This window comes from Plecotus auritus (assembly GCF_963455305.1).
Source record: "Plecotus auritus genome assembly, chromosome: 4".
NCBI classification, from domain to species: Eukaryota; Metazoa; Chordata; class Mammalia; order Chiroptera; family Vespertilionidae; genus Plecotus; species Plecotus auritus.
The window spans coordinates 176887700-176911672 of record NC_137775.1 but is presented as its reverse complement, the minus strand read 5'-3'; the positions used below and the strand labels follow the sequence as shown (position 1 = coordinate 176911672).

The window sequence follows — 23973 nt, the reverse complement described above, 5'->3', positions numbered from 1 at the left end:
ATTTCTATTATTAGAAACTTTGATAACATTGGAGAGTGAGTCTCTCTATGTGCAATTATCAAAGATGTGATTTCACATTTGTTCATGTGATTCTTTTGATTAACATCTGTAATATCTATGGGGTCTTTCCCACATCATAATATTTCTTATGCAGAGCATAATGCCTGGCACTCAGTAAATATTTGCTGAATAAAGGGACAAATTAATTAATGAAGCTGGATCACCAGAAGACTAGGTCCCAGGGTTATTTGTGGTTAGCCCCTTACAGAATCACTTTCCTGGAGAGGCATTTTAATGTTATTCTATTATCAAGAGCCCCATGAAATTTATTAACTGTGTTTCCTGTAGGGCTGTTGATGAGAATTTTTTCCATCATATTACTCAGTTTTCTATATATACCAAGTAATGAAAACTAATATATTTTTCATCCTGTTTTGGCATCACTTTGCTTTCCCAGAGAGAGTAATCTGTTTTCTTTCTTTTGTAAGTGAACAGTAAGGGGTATAGACCAAATTCATTATCTTCAGGATTGAAGCACATATAGCAAAGCTCTGGGAGAACTGACAGCTAACCAGGGGTCCTCAAACTTTTTAAACAGGGGACCAGTTCACTGTCCCTCAGACCGTTGGAGGGCCGGACTATAGTTTAAAAAAAAAACAACTATGAACAAATTCCTATGCACACTGCCGGCCCGGGACGAGTGGGCTGCTAAGCAGGACAGGCAGCAGCACCCGGCGGGCCAGATAAATGTCCTTGGTGGGCTGCATGTGGCCTGTGGGCCATAGTTTGAGGACCCCTGGAAGACCCTTCCCACCCACCCCCAATTTTCTTCTGCTGAAGAGAGTGACCTGGCCCAACATTATTCCACTTTTCAGAAACAGTCTGAATCAATGATGGCCCATTTTGGGGGGATTTGGGTTGAGATATAAAGACTTGTGTTATCCAAGTGAGACAACACTGCACAGCCACCCCAGCTTCAGTTCTTCCTACTGGGGAGCCCTTGTTTGTTGGCTTCTCTCTACCCATTAGACTTCCCTCACTAACCCATAGGAACTAATTCCATGAGCCCTCCTTAGTAATCTTCCTGAATACAAATCTCTGCCTAGAAGTCTCCTTCCTAGAGAACCTGACTTACGAGGTCCTAGAATTTTCCCCACCATTGAAAAGGAAGTACATGTATCTGATTTTTTAGATGAAATTTCAAATAAGGAAATAGGATCAGGAAATGCAAATGTCTTTTATATGGGCTCAAAAAGAAGTCTAACAGAAAAGCTATGCTTTCTACTTGCTAAAAATGATGAACCTGTAAGATTCATGTGCAATTCCAAAATGAGAATTGAGTGATTATATTCCCCTCTTACTTTACCTAGAAACTTAGCAACCCATCTAAAGAAGTTAAGGTGGCTTATATGGTCTACATACTAATAGATTTGGTCTAGGTGGTCTATTTGCAAGCCTGTATGTCCAGATTCTCTCTTTTTATTAATATTATATAATAATAATTACTGGGCATACTCTGACTTTAAGGTGTCCCAACTCTTTTGGTGAACAAGGAAGGATGTCAAAGAGCAAATAGACAAAAAAATAGGAATATAGCCTGGGAGATACAGGAAACACTAAGCACAGAGATTTAGGTTTACCTAGGGTGTGTTGAAATTTCTTTCATGAAAGGGCAATAGGCCCAGATGTTGGGCATCTTGATTGTTTTCCCTACAATGTTCTGCCATGAGGGTACAGTTATGACTGTGTGAAGTAGCAGTTAGCTGGGCGGAAAAAAGGAGGAGTAAGTTCACTTGTCTTTTTCTTAAAATTTATTGCCTAAGAAGCAGGCTGGGAGAAAAGAAAAACTAGCCACGAAATGAGAAAAGTAAGGAGGCAGATGGTCCATGATTCAGTCAACCTTCTATATCTTCCTTCTCTTAGACAGTTGACCTTAAATAACCTTGATCATGATGTCTCAATTTTGCACTACTTCAAGCCAAGTATCTCCTGAGAAATGAAGCAATATGTAATGTTCAATTACTTTTACAAAGTGGGCATGACTCTGCTTCTCAGTTCCTCATTTTTTTGTATCCTTGCTGTAACCAGTTATTAGACGCAAAAATAGCGTGAGAATTAAATTGCAGAAACACTCACTAATATAGTCATTTAAAAAAATATATATTTTATTGATTTTTTACAGAGAGGAAGAGAGAGGGATAGAGAGTTAGAAACATCGATGAGAGAGAGACATCGATCAGCTGCCTCCTGCACGCCCCCTATTGGGGATGTGCTCACAACCAAGGTACATGCCCTTGACCGGAATCGAACCTGGGACCCTTCAGTCCGCAGGCTGATGTTCTATCCACTGAGCCAAACCGGTTAGGGCACTAATATAGTCATTTAGTTCATGCGCATGAATCTCACAGGTTTATCATTTTTAGCAAGTAGAAAGCAAAGCTTTTCTGTTAGACTGCTTTTTGAGCCTATATAAAAGATATTTTCATTTTCTGATCGTACTTATTTGAAATTTCATCTAATAAATCAGATACAGATAGAGAAACCAAGATGGAGGCATAGGTAAACACCTAATCTGCTGTCTCACACAACAATATCAAAACTACAACTAAAAGACAAAATGGAGACCGTCCAGAACCACAGGAAAGCTGGCTGAGTGGAAATTCTACTAGAAGAAAAGAGGAAAGCACATTGAGACTCAGAGGAGCTGCAAAAGGCTAAGGTATGGAGACTCGCACGTGGAGAAGACGGGCGGCTATGTGCACGGCGGCTGAGTGTGCGGTTGGCTTTCTAAAGTGGGAGGGAGAGGGAAGCTCCCGACTGCACTGAACTCCAGTCCCGGGCGAGACGCTGGGAAACCAGACTCATTCGGGGGGATCTGGACTGTCAGGAAAAGAGAAAGCACACTGAGACTTGGGAGCTGTGGAAGGCAGAGGTCTGAAGGTGCACGCACAGACAGGACTGACTGCTGAATGCACGGGAGGCTGAGTGCGAGGCTGGCTTTCTAAAGCGGGAGGGAGACGAAGCTCCCAACTGCGCTGAACTCTAGTTCTGGGCAAGTTTCTGGGAACCCCGACACATTCGGGGAGAAACTGGACTGTCTGGCAGCGGGCAAAACTCGAGGGCGGCTTTCTCTCAGAGGTGCTTACTGTGATTACCGAGGGGCCTCATAGGGCAGGGCTGACGGGAAGCCAAGGCTGTCTGCTCCTCCCTGAAACTCCACCCCATCCAAGCTGAGCACAGAGGCTCTTGCAGTTTTGCAAGTCTTGTCTCATAAGAGCGTCTCCAGCACAGAAGTTCTCCCAGCGTAGACACAGCTGATCCTCACAGCCAATTGACCTGGAGGTCAATTCCTCCCAGTGATACCAACAACAATCAAGGCTTAACTACAACAAGGCTGAGCACACAGTCCACAAAGGGGTTCACCAAGAGTGTCCACCTCAGGTAACTGGGGAGGCTACTCTACCAACTCAGGGAAGCAGCAAAAATGCGAAGACAAAGAAACAGATCACAAATGAAAGAAATGGAGGAAAGCAAACGACTGGATATAGAGTTCAAAACCACGGTTATAAAGTTTTTCAAGAATTTCCTAGAAGAGTCTGATAAATTTAGCGAGACCCTCGAAGATATGAAAAAGGACCAACTAGAAATTAAACATACACTGACTAAAATAAAAAATATTATACAGAGACCTAACAGCAGACTAGAGGACTGCAAGAATCAAGTCAAAGAGTTGAAATACAAAGAAGCAAAAAACACTCATCTGGAAAAGCAAAAAGAAAAAAGAACCCAAAAATTTGAAGATAGTGTAGGGAGCCTCTGGGACAACCTCAAGTGTACCAACATCCGAATTATGGGGGTGCCAGAAGAAGACAGAGAGCAAGATACTGAAAACCTATTTGAAGAAATAATGACCAAAAACTTCCCCCACCTGGGGAAAGAAATAGACTTACAAGTCCAGGAAGCGCACAGAACCCCAAACAAAAGGAATCCAAAGAGGACCACACCAAGACATCATAATTAAAATGCCAAGAGCAAAAGACAAAGAGATAATATTAAAAGCAGCAAGAGAAAAACAGTTAATTACCTACAAGGGAGCACCCATACGATTGTCAGCTGATTTCTCAACAGAAACTATGCATGCCAGATGGGAGTGGCAAGAAATATTCAAAGTGATGAATAGCAAGAACCTACAACCAAGATTACTCTACCCAGCAAAGCTATCATTCAGAATTGAAGGTCAAATAAAGAGATAAGAAAAAGCTAAAGGAGTTCATCACCACCAAACCAGTATTATATGAAATGCTGAAAGGTATTCATTAAGAAGAGGAAGAAGAAGAAAAAGGTAAAGATAAAAATTATGAACAACAAATACATGTCTATCAACAAGTGAATCTAAAAATCAAGTGAATAAAAAATCTGATCAAGAGAATAAACTGGTGAATATAATAGAATCAGGGGCATAGAAAGGGAGTGGACTGACAATTCTTGGGGGGGAAGGGGTATGGGAGGTGTGGGAAGAGACTGGACAAAAATCGTACACCTATGGATGAGGACAGTGGTGGGGAGGTAAGGGCAGAGGGTGGGGTGGGAACCGGGTGGAGGGGAGCTGTGGGGCGAAAAAAGAGGAACAATTGTAATAATCTGAACAATAAAGATTTATTAAATAAAAATAAAATAAAAAAATCAGATACATGTGCTTCCTTTTCAATGGTGGGGGACATTCCAGGATCTCTTTTTTTCTCACAATTAAGGTCTTCCTTGAGAGCACTACATCCCTTGAAAAGGGAAACCATTATATAATTAAGGAACATTAAATCTAATGCATTTTTTATCAATAGCAAATTCTTACAGCCAAAAGTTTGCATATGCTGTTTAAAAAAACATGCTTTATTGATTTTTAGAGAGAAAGGAAGGGAGAGGGACAGAGAAAGAAACATTGATGTGAGAGCGTAACATCTATGGGCTACCTCCTGTACACCCCACACTGGGGATCAAGCCCACGACCCAGACATGTGCCCTGACCAGGATTCAGTCAGCAATCCCTTGGTGGACTCATTAAGCACAAATGGCATTTGTGCCCCAGAATAACTTACATATTTATTATTAAACAAATAATCTAAAAATTGGGGACCTGAGCAAAAAAAAAAAAGATGCGGACAACAGTGTGGTGATTGCCGGGGAATGGGAGGTGTGTGTGTGTGGGGGAGGGCATGAAGGAGGGTGTAGCGGGGATAAATGGTGATGGAAGGAGACTTGATTAGGGGTGGTGAACACACAATACAATGTACAGATGATGTGTTGTGAAATTGTGCATCTGAAACCTGTATAATTTTCTTAACCAACGTTGCCACTTCTTTTCTCTTAAATTGTAAAAAAAAAAAAAAAAAAAAAAAAAGACAACAGCCAACACAACCATAGCAATCCAGTGCGAATGAATAAAAATTATATCTATTTTTGTCAGATCAGCAAAATTGCTGGATTGCAGAATTTTAGTAATTAATTTATGTGTGCTATGAGATGAAAAAGGTTGAAAATCACTGTAGAAGAATGTCATCTGAAAGTGACATGATTTCAATTAAAAAAGGACTGCAATGGATTATGATACTCACTCGGTCTAACTTCACAGATTAGGAACACAGTCCTCCATAAGACTGTCCTCATTTCAGATACCAGCTCTACGGGGATTTCAGGCCACTGAAACAAACTGACAAGCTAGCAACAAATTCAGGGGTTCCCATTACCCCCTTTGGTTTGACAATTAGCTAGAATGATTCACAGAACTCAGGAAAGAGATAGGAATAGAGTTTTATTATAGCACAGGATAAAAATCACTTGCAGCCAAAGGGGAAGATACATAGAACTGGGACTGGGAGGTTTTTAAACACAAAGCTTTGGTGTCCCCTCTCTGTGGAGTCAGGACATCTTCCCTTCCCAGTACATCAGTGTATGACAACATATGTATTGCCAACCAGGGAAGTTCACCCCAGCTTTGGTATCCAGAGTTTTCATTGGGGTTTCATTTTGTAGACAGGATTGATGGAATCATTGGCCACATGATTAAACTTGATTTCCAGTCTCTCTCCTCCTCAGAGGACTAGGGAACCAAAATATTATAGGAGAGTGGCCTTGTAACAAGAAGAAGATGAAAATGTGATAATTGCACTTCAATTTTTAGATTATTTGTGTAATTATAATTACATAAGTTATACTAGGACACAATGTCATTTGTGCTTACTGAGTCCAACTACAGGGTGAAGGTATTGCTGTGCATTTATCACACTGACTGGTAGCAAAAGGAATTTTTAAGAGCTCTTTTATTTTTGCAAGTTTCAAGTATCCAACATCCATTTTCATTTTACAAAGAATGTCAGGAATTACCAGGATAGCACAATATATTGAAGGTGTTAGCTAACTATGTGATAGAATAAGGCAATTTTTTTGTAAAATGTGAAAAAAACTCACCTTTCATTTTGATTCAATATAGGTAATTTGATTTTTTGAAAGGAAGTCAAGATTAAAATTCTGACTTACTTTGAGTTAATCAACATTTTGCACGTTACTCAAAAACTAATATATTCTAACTTATGATTAATACTTAAGGATGTTTATTCACCGAGTTTTGTATTTAACTGTTAATAATTAAACTAGTAGCCCTGCGCAGGAATCCGTGTGCCAGTAGGTCGCTGCCACCCTCCTGTAGCTCCCCCCGTACCCCCTCATAGCTTGCTGCCCTGCCACCTCCTGTAGCTCTCCGCCTCCCGCTTGCTTGCTGCCTTGCCCCGTCCTCAGCCGCCCACTTATAGTTTGCTGCCCCACCCTCCTGCAGATCCATGATCCAGTCCTTATGAGGTTGGTCATTATGCCTCAGGGCGTAATGGATAATTAGCATATTCCTTTCTTATTATAATTAAACTAGTGGCCTGGTGCACGAAATTCGTGCATGGGGGGGGGCGGTTCCCTCAGCCCAGCTTGCACCCTCTCCAATCATGGACCCTTCTCACAATCCGGGACTGCTGGCTCCTAACTGCTCACCTGCATGCCTGCCTGATCACCCCTAACTGCCCTCCCCTGCTGGCCTGATCTTGCCCCTAACTGCTCTCCCCTGTCGTCCTGATTGCCCCTAACTGCCTCTGCCTGCCTGATCGCCCCTAACTGCCTCTGCTTCGGCCCCTACCACCATGGCTTTGTCTGGAAGGAAGTCGGACGTCCGGAAGATGGCTGGTCGACCCAGTCTAATTAGTATATTACCCTTTTGTTACAATAGAAGGTTATATAGGATAGGATTGCTTAAATGGTGGCGGGGGTGAGGGGGGAGCCTTTTTCAGCAGGAGGAGATGCTCTTGGCATACAATAATACATAATCCCTATATCTGGACTAATAGCTAGCCATATGCACTGTACTGCCAAACCGGTCATTAAAAAATTGAAACACTTTATTACACCTTATACTAAACAGCTGTTGCCCTTAAAACCCCTCCTCAGTCCCCACCTTAGGTTCTGCCTTCGCTGTTCACCAGATTGGGTTCTGATTGGTTGGTTTCTATGCCAGTCAGCATCAAAAGCTCCGCCTCCTAAGCAACTATTGGCTCCTTGCACTTCACCCAGATTTGGTTCTGATTGGTTGGTTTCTATGCCAGTCAGTGTCTCTGGGCCTGATCAGAGAGGCGGGGCTGATCAGCAGCCCCCATGGCTGCTGGCGAGGCTCAGAGAGAAAGAGAGGCAAGGGCTGATCAACAGCTGCCACAGAGGCTGCGGATCAGACCCTGCTTCTCTCTACAGACCTCTCTCTGGGCCTGATTTGCAGCCCCCTGACTGCAGGACTGATTTCTGGGTTCAGTAATCTGTTTGGTCATTTAGGATGTTATGGTCCCTGACTCTTTATATATATATATATAGATAGATAGATATTTGTGTAATACTAATTTCTTTTCTTTTTTTTCTAATAACCCATTCGACAATAAATGAGATTTTAAGGGTTTGACATTGCTGGATAAGAAAATAACAGATGATGTTTATCTGGTTCCAATTAAGAAATATGTGCTTCTAGCTTTAAATTTTAGAATTTTTTCTTTTTCTACCTAATGATTTCCAGAACATTAGGCTGGTTTTTAACACCCTTAGTGTAAATAATCTTAGTTCATTTATAAAAACACTAGTGGCCTGGTGCACAAAATTCGTGCACATTAAAAGGGGATTAATTAGAGGAAATAATTTAATATTGCTCTTTGCCCTTTCTCTATAATAGAAGTGTCAGAGATGAAAGAAAATTAGTAAAATGTATATGAAAACCTTCCTCCTGTCAGAGTCTGGGGCACACCACAGGACCCAGAGTCAAGTCCCCGCCAACCCACATGCGCCTCAAAATCACCTGAGACCCAGACCCAGCCGCCCACCCCCCTGTTGGGCTAGATCCAGACCCGGCCAGTCCCACCCTTGTCAAGCCCTACCGAGCAGGGGATGTAGCCTCAGGTCTCTTGGCCCAGCGCCAGGATGGGGGGCGTGGCCTGAGGTCCCCCAGCCCAGACCGGGGCGGGGGGCGTCCCTTGAAGTCCCCCATCAAGCCCTGCCAGGTGAGGGACATGGCCTGAGATCCCCTGTCAAGCCCCACTGGGTGGGGGGCATGGCCTGAGGTCCCCCGACCTGGTGCTGGGGTAGGGGGTGCAGCCTGAAGTCTCCTGTCAAGCCCCATCTGGTGGGGGGCATGGCCTGAGGTCCCCTAGCCCAGCACCAGGACGGGAAGCGTACCTTGAGGTCCCCCATCAAGCCCCGTCAGGCAAGGGGCGTGGCCTCAGGTCCCCTGGCCTGGTGCCAGGGCAGGGGGTGAGGCCTGAGGTCCCCATCAAGCCCCACCAGGTGGGGGGCGTGGCCTCAGGTCCCCCTGCCTGGTGCTGGGGTGGGGGGAGCAGCCTGAGGTCCCCTAGCCCAGCACCAGGATGGGAAGTGCACCTTGAGGTGCCCCGTCAAGCCCTGCTGGGTGGGGGGTGCGGCCTGAGGTCCCCTGTCAAGCCCTGCCAGGTTGCCAGGTGGAGGGTGCGGCCTGAGGTCCCCTGTCAAGCCCCATGGGGGCGGGGGATGGCGTAGCCTCAGGTCCCTGCTGATTGCTTGTTAAGGCTCCTTATGGGAACTTGGCCTCAGCTGTGGGTGCAGCCATCTTTGTGATGGAGTGATGGTCAATTAGCATATTCCCTCTTTATTAGAAAGGATAAGAATGAAAGCTATTCTTGAATAATTTTGTAAAGTCTTAGTTCATTGGGTCTGAAAGCAAGTTTTGAACTTTTGTCTTTTTACACCCAAAGTCTTTGTTATTATTATTTCTTAAAGTAATAATTTTCTTAGGCTTTTCTGTTTTTTAGAAAGGTACTTCCACCTGGAGGACCCTAAAAATAACTTTTCCTCAAAGATATTCTGGAAGATGGCTTGCAGAAAGGCATACTTATTAAATAAAAATAAAGTAAAATATAGAATTAGACCTGATTCTTTCATTGGAAAAATCACGTGAATTACTAGCTATGTAAGAATTTCTCCCATGTTTTTTCCGCCCCTCCCTTCCTCCTTTCTTTTCTTACTTTCAACCATATGGTGCTTGGTGAGAGAGAAGTTTTGAATTTATAGATAAAGACTTTCATTTTGCTAGTCTATTTACAATTATTTAAAATGCTAATATTCTACCTAAAGTTGTTTCCTTGTAATGTTAAGTTTCAGGACTTTTTGAAAAAAAAAAATCTTAGGATCCTAGAATAAAATGTAATGAAGCTCTTTATTTTTGTGTGCTAACATAATTCCATAAACTTAGCAAAATGCTTCATAATCCAGCTGTGTAATAATCAAATCCAGCATATTCTACTATTCATATCCTAAACATGCAGCCCTAGGCAATTCAGAAAGTGTGTGGGTATTCAGCCAAACTCCTTGTGAAAGTATTTCTCATTTTGTTCTTTCTTGTCATTTAATAAAGTGAAAGCAGTAGCTAGATGGAAACCTAGAAAATTACCAGTTTGATAAGTGGCAAGGCTACTCAGAGCCTTCCCTAATTATCCCTGCACAATAAAGGACAGTCTTCTTTGGTATTTTCCCAGCCAAGAGTAATAGCTTTGTTCATATCCTACCTCCACAACCCTAGAAACAACCCCCAGCCTTTTCTTTCTACCAATACATTTTCTCCTTTCCCTGTTAATACATTATCTCAATGAAATATCCTCCTATAAAGGATCTGGTTAGTGAACTCACCCTGATAAGATAATAATGATTGGTAAGAGCCAGATACATTCTTACTCTCTTAGATGGATATTGTACCTTAGAAAAGATGCTATGATTCAATGGAACAACATTTTTTAAGAAAAATATTTTTATTGATTTCAGAGAGGAAGGGAGAGAGAGAGAGGGAGAGAGATAGAACATCAATAATGAGAGAGAATCATTGATTGGTTGCCTCCTGCACGCCCCACACTGGGGATCCAGCCCGAAACCTGGGCATGTGCCCTGACTGGGAATCAAACTATGACCTCTTGGTTCATAGGTCGATGATCAACCACTGAGCCATGCTAGCCAGGTGAAAGGAACAAACGTTTAATGAAGAATTTTATGAAGGCAGAAGAGATTGTGATAAATTTTACAGATGACTTGGTTATAACCTAGCCAGTACAAGAAATTAGTAAAAATGCTTAGAATTTAAAAAGTAGATTGAATAGAAATGAAGAGAAATCAGTAATCTTCTTATATACAATTTATAACTAGTTAGAAGTTATAGTGAAGAAAGGATGTGGCTCTTCCTCATTGCATCAGTTTTTTACCCTTTCATCTCATGGCACATATAAACTAATTGCTAAAATTTAGCAAAAAAATTTATTTTTGCTAATCTGACAAAAAATATGTATAATTTTGATTCATTCACACCAGTTGGCTATTGTTGTTTTGACTGTTGTCATTTTTTTTTATTTAACAATCTAAGGGTAAAGAGTTCAGTGCCCTTGACTATAGTCAGGTATTGCATGTTTTAAAAATTCTTGCAGCACACCAGTGTGCATCTTGCGGCATACCAGTTGAAAATCACTGCCTTGTTGAATAACAAAAAAGAAAGCCTTCTGACATATACAGGAATAATCCTCCAAAACATTTCTGTGGCCTGTGAATTAAACTATACCATTGTATTGAGAGGTATAAAAGAAGAGTTGAATTTGCATAGGAAGGTTGCATTTGTTTCTAAAGAGGTCAGTTTTTACTAAATTAATTTTGAAATGTCAATGTAATTACTAATAGGATTTCTTTCTTGGGTAGATGTGGAAATTGATTCAAAAATTCTGAATTTCATTTGGAAGAATGAAATTAGCTAAAAGCATTCTGAAGAAAAAATATAAAATGGAGAGATTTGCCCCTAAAATCTTACCTATTATGATTAAAATATTGTAAGAGTAGATTGATAGAGTCATAGGTTAGAATAGATAATCACCCTACAATAAATAGAATAGATAGATAGATCATCTTAGTAAGTATTTACACTTTATTCACAGCAATCACAAGGAATTCATTTCTGAAGACTTCCTGTAATTCAACAATTCATTCAACATGAATCCTGACTAATGGCATTTCTGTTTACCAACTGGAGCAGAAGCTGTTTGTTCCCTTTCTAATTCCCTGGTTCTCACTATTGTAGTATACTTCCCCCTGTCCTCCTCCCTTGTTATCGGGCTGCTGATGACAGGTCTACCTCTAGAGATGGCTGGAAGTGCTGGAGAATTACCAGCCAGGCCAGCAGTTTTCAATGATAGACTCATGGAGTTGCTGCATAAACTGATTCAGGAATGTACTTCAACATGCTAAAAGCCATATATGACAAGCCACAGTTACCATCATACTCAGTACTGAAAAGATGAAAGCCTTTTATCTAAGATCAGGACCAAGACAAGGATGCCTACTATTGCCACTTCTGTTCAACATAGTATTATTGGAAGTCTTAGCCAGAGCAATTAGACAAGAAAAAGAAATAAAAGGCATCCAAATTGAAAAGAAGATATAAAACTGTCACTATTTATAGATGGCATCCTACCTAATAAAAGAGTAATATGCAAATTAACCATCACTCCGCTACACCCACAAGCCACGCCCATAAGCCACGCCCACCAGACAATCAGGAGAGAATATGCAAATAAACCCAACCAAGATGGCTACGACCACAGAGAGCAGGAGGGAGGCTTGTGTTTCCCCGGCAATGGAGGAAGCCATGCTTTCCGCCTGCCCTTGCCGGCCTAGGCCTCCACTCAAGGATACAAAGTTTCAATGATAGAAGATACATAAACCCAAACAGAAATGGCGGCAGCCACGGAGCTGGAAAGAGCAGGAGGCTAGGGTTGCCCCCGGCGATGGAGGAAGCCAAGCTTTCCGCACACCCTGGCTGGTCCAGGCCTCCGCTTAAGGCTACAAAGTTTCAATTATAGAAGATACATAAATCCCAACAGAAATGGCTGCCACCACGGAGCAAGCAGAAGGCTTGGCTCTGCTCCAGGCTACAAAGTTTCAATTGTAGAAGATAAATAAACCTCAGATACCAGGGCCTCTGCTTGGGTCGCCAGGGGGCGTGGCCAGCCTGCAAACCACCACAGGCCCCTTGCCCAGGCCACCCCACACCCCAAGGGAATCCCCACCCTGATCCGGGACACCCTTCAGGGCAAACCAGCTGGCCCCCACCCGTGCACCAGGCTTCTATCCTATCTAATAAAAGAGTAATATGCAGATTGACCATCACTCCAACCCACAAGGTGGCTGCCCCCATGTGGTCAAAGATCCTGCCCCCATGTGGACACAAGATGGCCACCACAAGATGGCCAGCAGGGGAGGGCAGTTGAGAGGGACCAGGCCTGCAAGGGAGGGCAGTTGGGAGCGATCAAGCCTGCAGGGGAGGGCAGTTAGGGGTGACCAAGCCGGCAGAGGAGGGAAATTGGGAGCGACCAGGCCTGCAGGGAAAGGCAGTTGGGAGGGACCCAGGCCTGCAGGGGAGGGCAGTTGTGGGGAACAGGCCTGCAGGGGAGGGCAGTTAGGGGTGACCAGGCCTTCAGGGGAGGGCAGTTAGGGGTGACCAGGCCTGCAGGGGAGGGCAGTTAGGGGCCAACAGGCTGGCAGGGGAGTGGTTATGGGGTGATCAGGCTGGCAGGCAGAAGTGTTTAGGGGCAATCAGGAAGGCAGGCAGGCGAGCAGTTGGGAGCCAGCAGTCCTGGATTGTGAGAGGGATGTCCAACTGCCCGTTTAGGCCCAATTCTACCTGGATTGGGCCTAAACGGGGAGTCGGACATCCCTCGAGGGGTCCCAGATTGGAGAGGGTGCAGGCTGGGCTGAGGGACATCCCCCCCCCATGCACGAATTTCGTGCACTGGGCCTCTAATGATATTATAAAAAAGCTTAAAGCTCCACAAAAAAGTTGTTGGAATAAACAGATATAATAAAGTTATAGGATGCAAAATCAATACATAAAATTCTGTTCTGTTTCTCTATGTTAATATTGAACTACCAGAAACAGAAATAAAAAAAAACAAACACACACACCTCATTTATAATTGCATCAGAAAGGATAAAATACCTAGGAATAAATTTCACCAAGGAGGTTAAAGACCTGTATATATATATAAAAAAGAGAAGCCATGAAGAAATTGAAGAAGATAAAAATAAGTGGAAAAATATTTCTTGCTCATGGATTGAATCACTATTGTTAAAGTGCCCAATATACCCAATGCAATCTACAGAGCCAACACAATTCTTATCAAAAGTCTAATGGAATTCTTCAAAGAAATAGAACAAATAATCCTAAAATTCATATGGAGCCACAGAAATCTCCAAATAGCCAAAACAATCTTGAGAAAGATAGACAAAGTTGAAGGCATCATATTCCCTGATTTTAAAATATATTACAAAGTTATAATAAGAAGTTTTGATAAAGGGCACTAAACACAATATTAATATAATGGACTTTAGAGACAGAAATGGATACATTAATTGGTTTAAGATTTGACTATGTTTTCTAGCTCTGTATCCTTGGGGAAACTAATCATGATAAGTCTAAATTTTCTTATCTGTTTAAAGGAGATAATAAATCTACTTACTAGTATAAGGTTATTTTGATTATTAAATGAGATTATCTCTAGATAAAGTACTTTGCAGAATGCCTGGAACATGGGAAGAGTTCAATGAAGTCTAATTCTAAGTATTCTTTTTTTAAAAAAATATATTTTATTGATTTTTTTTACAGAGCAGAAGGGAGAGGGAGAGAAAGTTAGAAACATCGATAAGAGAGACATCCATCAGCTGCCTCCTGCACACCTCCTACTGGAGATGTGTCCACAACCAAGGTACATGCCCTTGACGACTGGAATTGAAACTGGGATTCTTGAGCCCTCAGGCTGACGCTCTATCCACTGAGCCAAATCGGTTAGGGCTAATTCTAAGTATTCTTATCTTTACAACAGGTTTACATCTTTTATAAATAGCAAATCCTTACAACATTTTTTAAATGAAGATGAACATGTCCTGGAGAAATAAAAAACAAACATGTTAAATTTAGAAGAGAAATTCAAATCATTAAGTGCTAGGAATTTATTATAAGCACTGTACATGCATTCATTATTTTAATACAAGAGCCTTATAAGTTAGGTACTATTGTTATTTTCATTTTAACAGGATGAGGAAACTGAAGCACAGAGAGGTTAATAAACTTGCCTGTGATCACGTATCTAATATTATATTTGTTTTCCAAAGAGTTTCAGTGATTATTTAAAAAATATGATTTGAAAGTTTGTTTTATTTAATGGAAAGTATAAAAAACCTTTTTTATAATTACTTTCTTATTAATAATAAAATACTGTAATGTTTTCCTGATGGAAATTGGTTAAATTATTCCCTCTCATCTTTACCAAACTTGGGAATAGTGTAAAAATTAAATTTGAGTGACTAAAATTATTCTATTTTATCTAATTTCTCCTCAAAAACTGAAAATATTTGATGTTTATGGAGAAGAAAACTGGTTGACTGGGGACAAGAGTGGGGAAAGTTAATAAATAAATTCAATAACTTAATAAAAATTTTCCAATAATGGTCTAAATAGTGAAAATTATTTATGATATAACTAATGCAGTGGAATACTGGCAACCTAAAGGTCAGAAAAAAATGAGAGAATATATGCAAAGAAAATCAATCTACTCAGAGTGTAGGCATAAATGACAATAAGAGGTTCTAAGTCTGGGAAGCTCAACATCATCTTCTAGAACCTTGTGAAATCCTTAAGTACCTGTTATTACTCTATCCCATTCTTGGCAGCAAGGCTCCTCAGCATCAGAGGTGGTGGGGATGGTGTTTCATATGGGAAATTACCTTGGTACAATGGAAGCTTACAAGTATCCAATAAGAGAAGCTTTCCCAGAGCTCACAGAACAGAAAGACTCAGAAACTAAACTTAAATCACCAAAGCGGCTAGTTTATTGAATCAATGTAAAATAAAGAGTGAGAAAAGCAAAAGAAAAGAGATGGGGTAGTTTAACACACTTAGGAAAGGATAGAGGGTTACCATAGTGTAGAAGGACCACACTATGGGAATTTTATGTTACACAATGTTGTTCCTGTGTCCTGTCTTTCTGCCTCATGAGCCATCCCATCATCAGTGTGATTACAAGGACCAGAGTTGAGATTAAGCAAAAAACTCAGCCAATGGAAAGTGCCTGGAGTGTGCTATAGGAGAGACACGGGGGCGGGGATGCCTAACCACAGCTGTAGCTTGCCCATTATCTTGCTGAGCAATTGCATGTCTCAAGTAAAGGACATGCGAGCCAGAATGAGTATCATCAATGGAAGGGGGGCATTTAAAATCTCATAAATATTGACGATCTCATGAATATCTGGTATTTCTTTGACTCATAAATATTTAAATAGAAAGTGAATTTTTGGTTTCTCATGTGCCATGTGAATATTTGGTACCTTTGGTCTTTCCATCTTCACCTATGTTTATCATTTATGCTCTTTTTACTTTATTGATGTCTAAGAAACCCACTTCATGAGTTACTATCTAACTTTTTTTAAAAAAAATATATTTTATTGATTTTTTACAGAGAGGAAGGGAGAGGGATAGAGAGTTAGAAACATCGATGAGAGAGAAACATCGATCAGCTGCCTCCTGCACACCCCCTACTGGGGATGTGCCCGCAACCAAGGTACATGCCCTTGACCAGAATTGAACCTGGGACCCTTGAGTCCACAGGCTGACGATCCACTGAGCCAAACCGGTCAGGGCACTATCTTACTTTTTATGCATAACACAAATTAAGGGTTTCTCTTGTGCCTCATAAGCTACTTTTATATTTGTTATCTATATTTAATGTTTCTTATGAGTTTCATTGATTCTATTTGGTTCTCTCATCTTCTATAGGAAAACGAAATATTCTCAAGTAATATGGCAAATACACCTTACAAAGGGGAGGATCTGAAGAGCGAGAGGGATGAGGGGATATACTGAGGGAAGATTTCTGTGTGTTTGTGGAGATTAGTTTCTCAGTGTGGTATGGCTCTGCAGGAGCTGACAAAGGGTGAACAAGGTACAGTACTCCTCTCCTGGGTACTTCCTACATTCCCACTCAGTTCAAATAGATGTTCTATACTGGTTCTCATGAATGATTTATAGAAGTCTTCCTCAAGAAGACTTTTTACGTAGTTGTAGACTTGTAAAACATTCCTTTGATAAGTTATTTTATGCTGTTTATTCTTCTCCCATCACATCTTTTCTAGGACTAATACATTATTTACTTTAGGATGACAAAGCTTAATTGGAAAAACATACCAAAAAACAGAGTATCAGAGGTTAGAAGAAAGGAGAATATATAGACTTTCTTAGGCGGATGGCTCCTAAATTATTCAAGGTAGAATTAAAACTTGCATGTAGAATTTGATTGTGGATAACACATAAAACTGGCATTCACAGTTTATTCTAATCTGTAATTCCTACTGCAATTAATGTTTGTTTGTAGTTCAAGGTATACATTTGACTTTGACCATTGAGGAGTGCTATAAATTCCAGCTGAACTTAGTTAGCTGGGTTCTAATACAAGGGAGAAAAATCCCCAGTATCATTTACAGTATAAGACTTTCTTCTTTGTTTTTCATCTTGGATCATGGAAATCACCAAATTTTTACTGCTGTGTTTTAAGATTCTGATCTGGGGGTTAGGGCAGAAGGTAGTGCTAATCCAGTATTTGGCAATTTCTATTTACCCAGGCAGTTACTATGTGCTATGTCTGCCACACTAAGGTAAATAATTTTAAAAAGGATCATTTAACAATTTTCAGTTCCTTACCCAGGTAATGTAGTAATCATCTGGAGACAGTTATGAAAGCCAAAACTGAAAATGTCTGAGAGCTTCAGTGGCAAAATACTTCCATGGAAACAGGTGCCAGTTTTATCACAGGAAATCCTGACAGCACCAGAAGCTGCACTGTTCCAAGATCCCACGCAGTTTTAATTAGAAAAGCTGGCTTTCACCAATTCATTTTTAATTTTTAATGAAAAGCAATTTTCTAGATTTTAACTGGGTTTTCTAGTCAAAGATGAGAAAATGTTCAACATGATTTTTAGATTATTCAATAACTGTTTGATAATGAAACTGTTTGTGTAAAACTATGTAAAATAGTGCTAAGTTAATTATGTTTTTATGTAATCATGTATTTTAGTATTTGTATATTGAATAGCATTTTTTCATGGCTGGAAGGCAGCTGAGTGTGTGTGTCTGGGGCGGCGGACTACAAAGGAATAGGGATTTCAAAACAAGAAAGAATAAGTATATACAGGATGTTATATGTAATTTAAATTTAGAGATGTGAAACAGGTTTATTTTTGTATCTCCACAAAGCTTAATAGTGTTTCACACAAGGTACTTCTGAGCATATATTGAGTAAATAAATGTAACGTTTTATCTTATTCTTTTACCCATATTTTTACAAAAGATTTTTAGAGAACAGGATGGTCTCTTTATCTTTTGCAGTTCCATCAAAAATAAAAAAAAATTGAGTAGTCTTCCAGAATTGTCCCAAGAGCAGTAAGGGTGGGAGGAGGATTGTCTTTGAGCATAACATTACTGGAATCTCCCCAGAACTAGTACAAGAAATTCCCTGTGTAATTGTACCAGGAAAAAAAATATCAGTTGTAATATTCTTCCCTACCTTCCCAGTACTTTCTCACATTGACTCTTATCTCCATCCACTGATCCCTAGCAGTTTCTTCCTCTTCTTGACATGGTTTCCTGCTAATAAAAATGGTTTGGAAGAGTGCTCAAGTCCAAATGATTGGCCCATGAAGAGGGAATTTAGAATGGAGAGAGGTTCATAGAGTAGGTGGAATTAAATTAAACCTTGAAGAGAGATAAGGATCCAGATAGTGAAGGGAAAAGAGCATTGTGGGGCAAAGGATGAGCATCAGTCAAGCAAGATAGATAGGATTTGTGATTGTACCTTGTGCAAAATATGATTGAATATGTAGAGTGACATTATATGGTGGGTCTTTAAAAGCAGGTGAGTTATGGTGATTACCAGAGGGAAAGGGGTTGAGGAAAGGTAGAAGAGGATTTAGGGGTATAAATGATGATGGAAGGAGACTTGACTTGTGGGGGGTGAACACACAATACAATGTACAGATGATGTGTTATAGAATTGTACACCTGAAACCTATATAATTTTATTAACCAACTAGAGGCTGATACACGAAATTTGTGCAAGGGGCTTGGCCCTCGCAGTTGCGGCGGCTTGCCTTGGCCCTTGCAGCCCTGGCTTCATCCGGAAGAACGCCTGGAAGGTTGTTTGGCTGTTCGGTCTAATTAGCATATTATGCTTTTATTATAGATATCACCCAATAAATTAAGCAAATAAATAAATAAGAAACAAATAATTGCAAAAAAAGTAGCTGGGTTAATTCACATTTAAAAAATCAATGAATGTAATTCATATCAATAAGCTTAAAAATGACATGTCAATAGATGAAGTAAATACATTTGAAAAAATTCAACATCCGTCATGAAATAACTCAGCATATGAGGAACAGAAGGTAATTTTCTCAAATTCATAAAGGGCATACATATAAAAGCCAATAGCTAATAACTTAATGGTGAAAGACTGAATGCCTTTACCTGAGAGTTGCAGGCAGTGCAAAGTGCCTGCTCTTATCATTCCTATTCAACATTGCACTGGAAGTCCTAGTCAGTGCAGTAGGGTAAAGAAATAAAAGCTATACCATTTGGAAAGGAAGAAATAATACTATTTTATTTACAGGTGGTATAATTGTCTAAATACAAAATCCCCAAAACTCTATGAAAAAGCTACTAAAACTAATAAATGAGTGTAGCAAGGTGACAAGATAAAAGGTTAATACACAAAATTAATTGCATTTCTCTATACTGACAATGGAAAATTTAAATAGATAAAACAGCACTATTAAAGTTGCATTAAAATATACATGGGGATAACAAAATATGTGTAATATTTATAGATGAAAGCTATAAATCATTAATGAGAGAAATCAAAGAACATTTGAATAAATGGAAATATATATTTTTATGGACTGGGGAATTAAGATTATTAAGATTTTGATTCTCCCTAAATTGATTTATATTCAATAGAGTCCTAACCAAAACCTCAGCAAGATTTTTTTTATAGAAACTGAAAAACATATTTTAAAATGTATATAGAAAAGCAAAATATCTAGAATAATCAAAGAAATTTTGGCAATGAAAAACAAAGCTGGAGAATTCATACTAACTGATTTCAAGATTTATACTCTATAACTAGCGTAATAAGGCCAATACAATATTGGCATAAGGATGGACAGACAGATCAATGGAATCTAGAAATAGAACCATACACATGTAGTCAACTTTTTTTTTTTTTTCTTTACAAAGGTGCCATTTTATGTAATGGGGAAATCATGCTTGAAACAGGGGTCCTCAAACTACGGCCCGCAGGCCACATGCGGCCCGCCGAGGACATTTATCCGGCCCGCCAACGACATTTATCCAGCCCGCCGGGAGCTGCTGCCTGTCCTGCTTAGCAGCCGACTCGTCCCGGGCCCGCAGTGCGCGTAGGAAATTGTTCATAGTTTTTTTTTAAACTATAGTTTGGCCCTCCAACGGTCTGAGGGACAGTGAACTGGCCCCCTGTTTAAAAAGTTTGAGGACCCCTGAATTAGACTTTCAAAAATTGAACTCAAATGGATTATATACCTAAAAATAAAACCTAAATTTATAAAACTTCTAGAAGGAAGCAGGGGGAAAAAAATCCATTGACCTTTCATTAGGCCAAGAATTTTAAGCTATGACACCAAAAGCATGAATCATAAAAGAAAAAATACTAGTAGACAAATTGGACTGCATAAAAATACGATCTTTTTCCCTCTTGAAGAATTCTATTAAGAAAATGAAAAAACAAGCCAACAGCTGGGAGAAATATACTTGAAGAACACCTATCCTATAAAGGACTTATACACAAAGTATATAAAGAACTCCTTAATAATAAGAAGACAAATAATCCATTTTAAAAATAGACTGAAGAGTTGAACAGACATTCTACAAAAGAAAAAATATGAATAATGTATTACCTGTTATTGTGTAATAATTTACTAAATGTTGGCTTAAGATAATAATAAACATTTATTTCATAAATTTTGCAGGTCAGAAAATCAGAAACATCTTAACTGGTTGTTCTGGTTTTATAGCAGTCTTCTAAAACCTTAACTGGGGACTTGAGAATCTGCCTTCAAAATGGCTTATTCACCAGTTTATATTGTTTATTATAATCCACAAATGAGTGAGATCATGTGATATTTATCTTTCTCTGACTGACTTATTTCACTTAGCATAATGCTCTCCAGCTCCATCCATGCTGTTGCAAATGGTGCTCAAACCTCAGAGGGAAGGGGAAGGTAGGGGAGGGTGGGGCTAAGAGGGAGAGATCAACCAAAGGACTTGTATGCATGCATATAAGCATAACCAATGGATGCAGACAATAGGGGGTGATGGTGAGGGCATGATTAGGGGGTGGGGGGGGCAATGGGAGGGATAAGGACACATATGTAATACCTTAATAAATAAAAAAATGGCTTACATTGCTGGCAAGTTGGTGCTGGCTACCGTCAGGAGAACCAAATTCTTCACCATGTGGCTCTCTCCATGGTGTTTTTTGAATGTCATTACATGGTGCTGGTTTACCTCAAAGTGAGTGAGCCAAGAGAGATCAAGGAAAAAGCAGCAATGGCTTTTATGACCTAGCCTTAGATGTCACACACTATGGTTTCCACAGTCCAGTTGTTACACAGCCCTGTTAAATTTAGGAGCTAGCCACAGAGAGGTGCGAATACCAGTATTTAGGGATCATTTGGGGGGCATCTTTAATGCTGACCACTACAGACAGCAAAGAAGCACTAAATTTCACACTTTAGTCAGCAGGGAAGTGCAAATTAAAACCACAAAGACAGAGCAGTACACACCTACTGGAATGGCTTTTTAAATCCTGACACTACAAAGTCTTAACAAGGATGTAGTGCAATGGGAACACTCATATATTGCAGCTGGGAATGTGAAATGGTAGAGCCAGTTTGCAAAACAATTTGATGAAGTTAACCATTTAACCTAGCAGTTTTACTCCTAGGTATTTAAACGAGAAATGAAACATATGTCTGTGCAATATTTTATGAGAATGCCTATAGCAGTTTTACTCATAATAACCAAAATCTGGAAATAGTTCAAATGCTTTTCAACCAATGAGTGGGTCATGAAATTGGACTCTTACAATTCAGCAATAAAAAGGAATTACTTATACATGCCAACATAGCTGAATCTCAAAAGCATTATTCTAAGGGAAAGAAGCCATATACAAAAGGTATATATTGCATAATTCCATTTTTATGACACTCTAGTAAAAGGAGGCTATTGGGACAGAAATCAGATTAGTGGTTGCCAGGGGCTGAGGATCGGGAGAGTGAATTGACTATAAAGGGACATTGAAAAGTTTTGGATATGGTGGAAACATTCTGTATCTTGATTGTGGTAGTGGTTATACAACTTACGTGTATGTTTGTCAAGATATTTCTGAAAAGAGTGTAGTTTTCTATTATACTACAGTAAACCTGACTTTTAAAAAAGCAAATGTAATGTATTTAAATATTATGATAGCTTTCATACTTCAGTATTGCCCTGAGAAGATTAGGTTTGGGTAAATGTCAAGTGAGTGTTATTAATTCTGAGGGAAATGACAAGTAAGAAAGTTGTTTAAATAGACAGAGACAACAGACTGACAGTTGTCAGAGGGGAGGAGGTGTTGGGAAGCTGGGTAAAAAAGATAAAGGGATTAAGCTTTACAAATTAGTAGTTACAGAATGTCACACAGATGTAGATTAGAACATAGGGAATATATATATTTCATGATAACTATATATGGGGCCAGGAGAGTACTTGAAACCGTGGAAAGGAGGTGCACTCTGTAAAGTACAGGATTGTCTAACCACTTTGCTGTATGTATGAAGCTAATCCCAAATAATATTGAATGTGAACTGTAATTGAAAAAAAAAAAGCTGTTTGGTTATGGTAAGAGTGATTGTATTGAAGAGGAGGTATACTAGGTTTTCCGAGGAACAGAACTAAAAGGGGGTGTGTATATGTATGCATGTATAACTAAAAGGATTTATTTTAAGGAACTGGCTCATGTACTTATGGAGGCTTGATAAGTTCAGTTTCTAACTGGGGAGGCTAGAGACTCAGGAAGGAGTTGAAGTTTGAGTTCAAAGGCAGTCTGCTGGAGAAGCAGAAAGAGCTGATGTTGCTCCAAAGGCAGTCTCCTGGAAAACGTTTTCTTGCTTGAGGGAGGTTAGCCTGCTGTGCTATTCAGCAGTAGAACAAACTGATTCAACTGAAATGGATCGGATTAAGCCCATTGTGGAGGGCAGTCTGCTTTACTCAAAGTCCACAGACTTAAATGTAAATCTCACCCTAAAATGCCTCACAGAAATAGCCAGAATGGTGTTTGACCAAATATCTAGGCACTGTGTCTCAGTCAAGTTGACACATAAAATTAACCATCACAGGAGGGGATTTATTGACTGGAAAGGGACATAAGGAACCTTCTGAAGTGACAGAAATATTTGATATCTTAATTGGGGTGGTGATTACGTAGGTGTGTACATTTATCAAAACTCAAGTTGTAATCTTAAAATCTGTGCACTATATTGTACGTAAATTATACATAAGAAAAAAATCCTAAAGAAGTATCTCATGACACAGAGTATATGAGTGTGAGTGTGTGTTTCTGTGTGTGTGTGTTTGTGTGTGTGTGTGTGTGTGTGTGTGTGTGTAAGGGCTGGTAGATAAGTGATGAAGATTTTCCCTGCTATGACATTATCTTCCCCATTTGTCTCTCTCTCTTTTTTTTATTGAACTACCCACACCCACTATAAAGACTCACTGACACCTTCACTCACCATCATTTTAAAGAATGCATTACTTTCTCCTTAATTCTTTGGAAGTGTATGGGTTTCTTCATCTTTTCTCTTATTTTCAAATGACTACTGACTAGGCAATTATCTACCCATTACTAGAATAGAGAGTTAAGATATATGCTGTTCTTACTAAATGACTAAGGAACTAGGAAGAAACTTAAATTGAATACTTACCTTTTATTAATAAAGGCAATTTAAAAGATGACATATATAGTTACCATTCTAGTCATCCGATTTTGATATATTTTTTACTCAGACTCAATGTCATCAGATTGAAATGAAATCTTGAAGCTTAATAATTGGTCTTTCATAATTCTTCCAAGGGCAAAAGAGAACACCTTTTATATGTTAATGTGGTCATTTTATTTTATTATTTTAATTTTAAAATTTGTTGTTGTTGCTAATTCTCACCTGAGAATATTTTTCTATTGACTTTTAGATAGAGTGGAAGGGAGGGAGAGAGAGAGAAACATTGAT

General features: G+C 39.6%; 1 protein-coding gene across 3 annotated transcripts in view; it reads right to left on the bottom strand.

The window, feature by feature from the left end:
• ITGB8 (integrin subunit beta 8) overlaps nucleotides 1–23973 on the bottom strand; it is a 172679-nt gene that overhangs the window by 58665 nt on the left and 90041 nt on the right. The window lies entirely within an intron of this gene.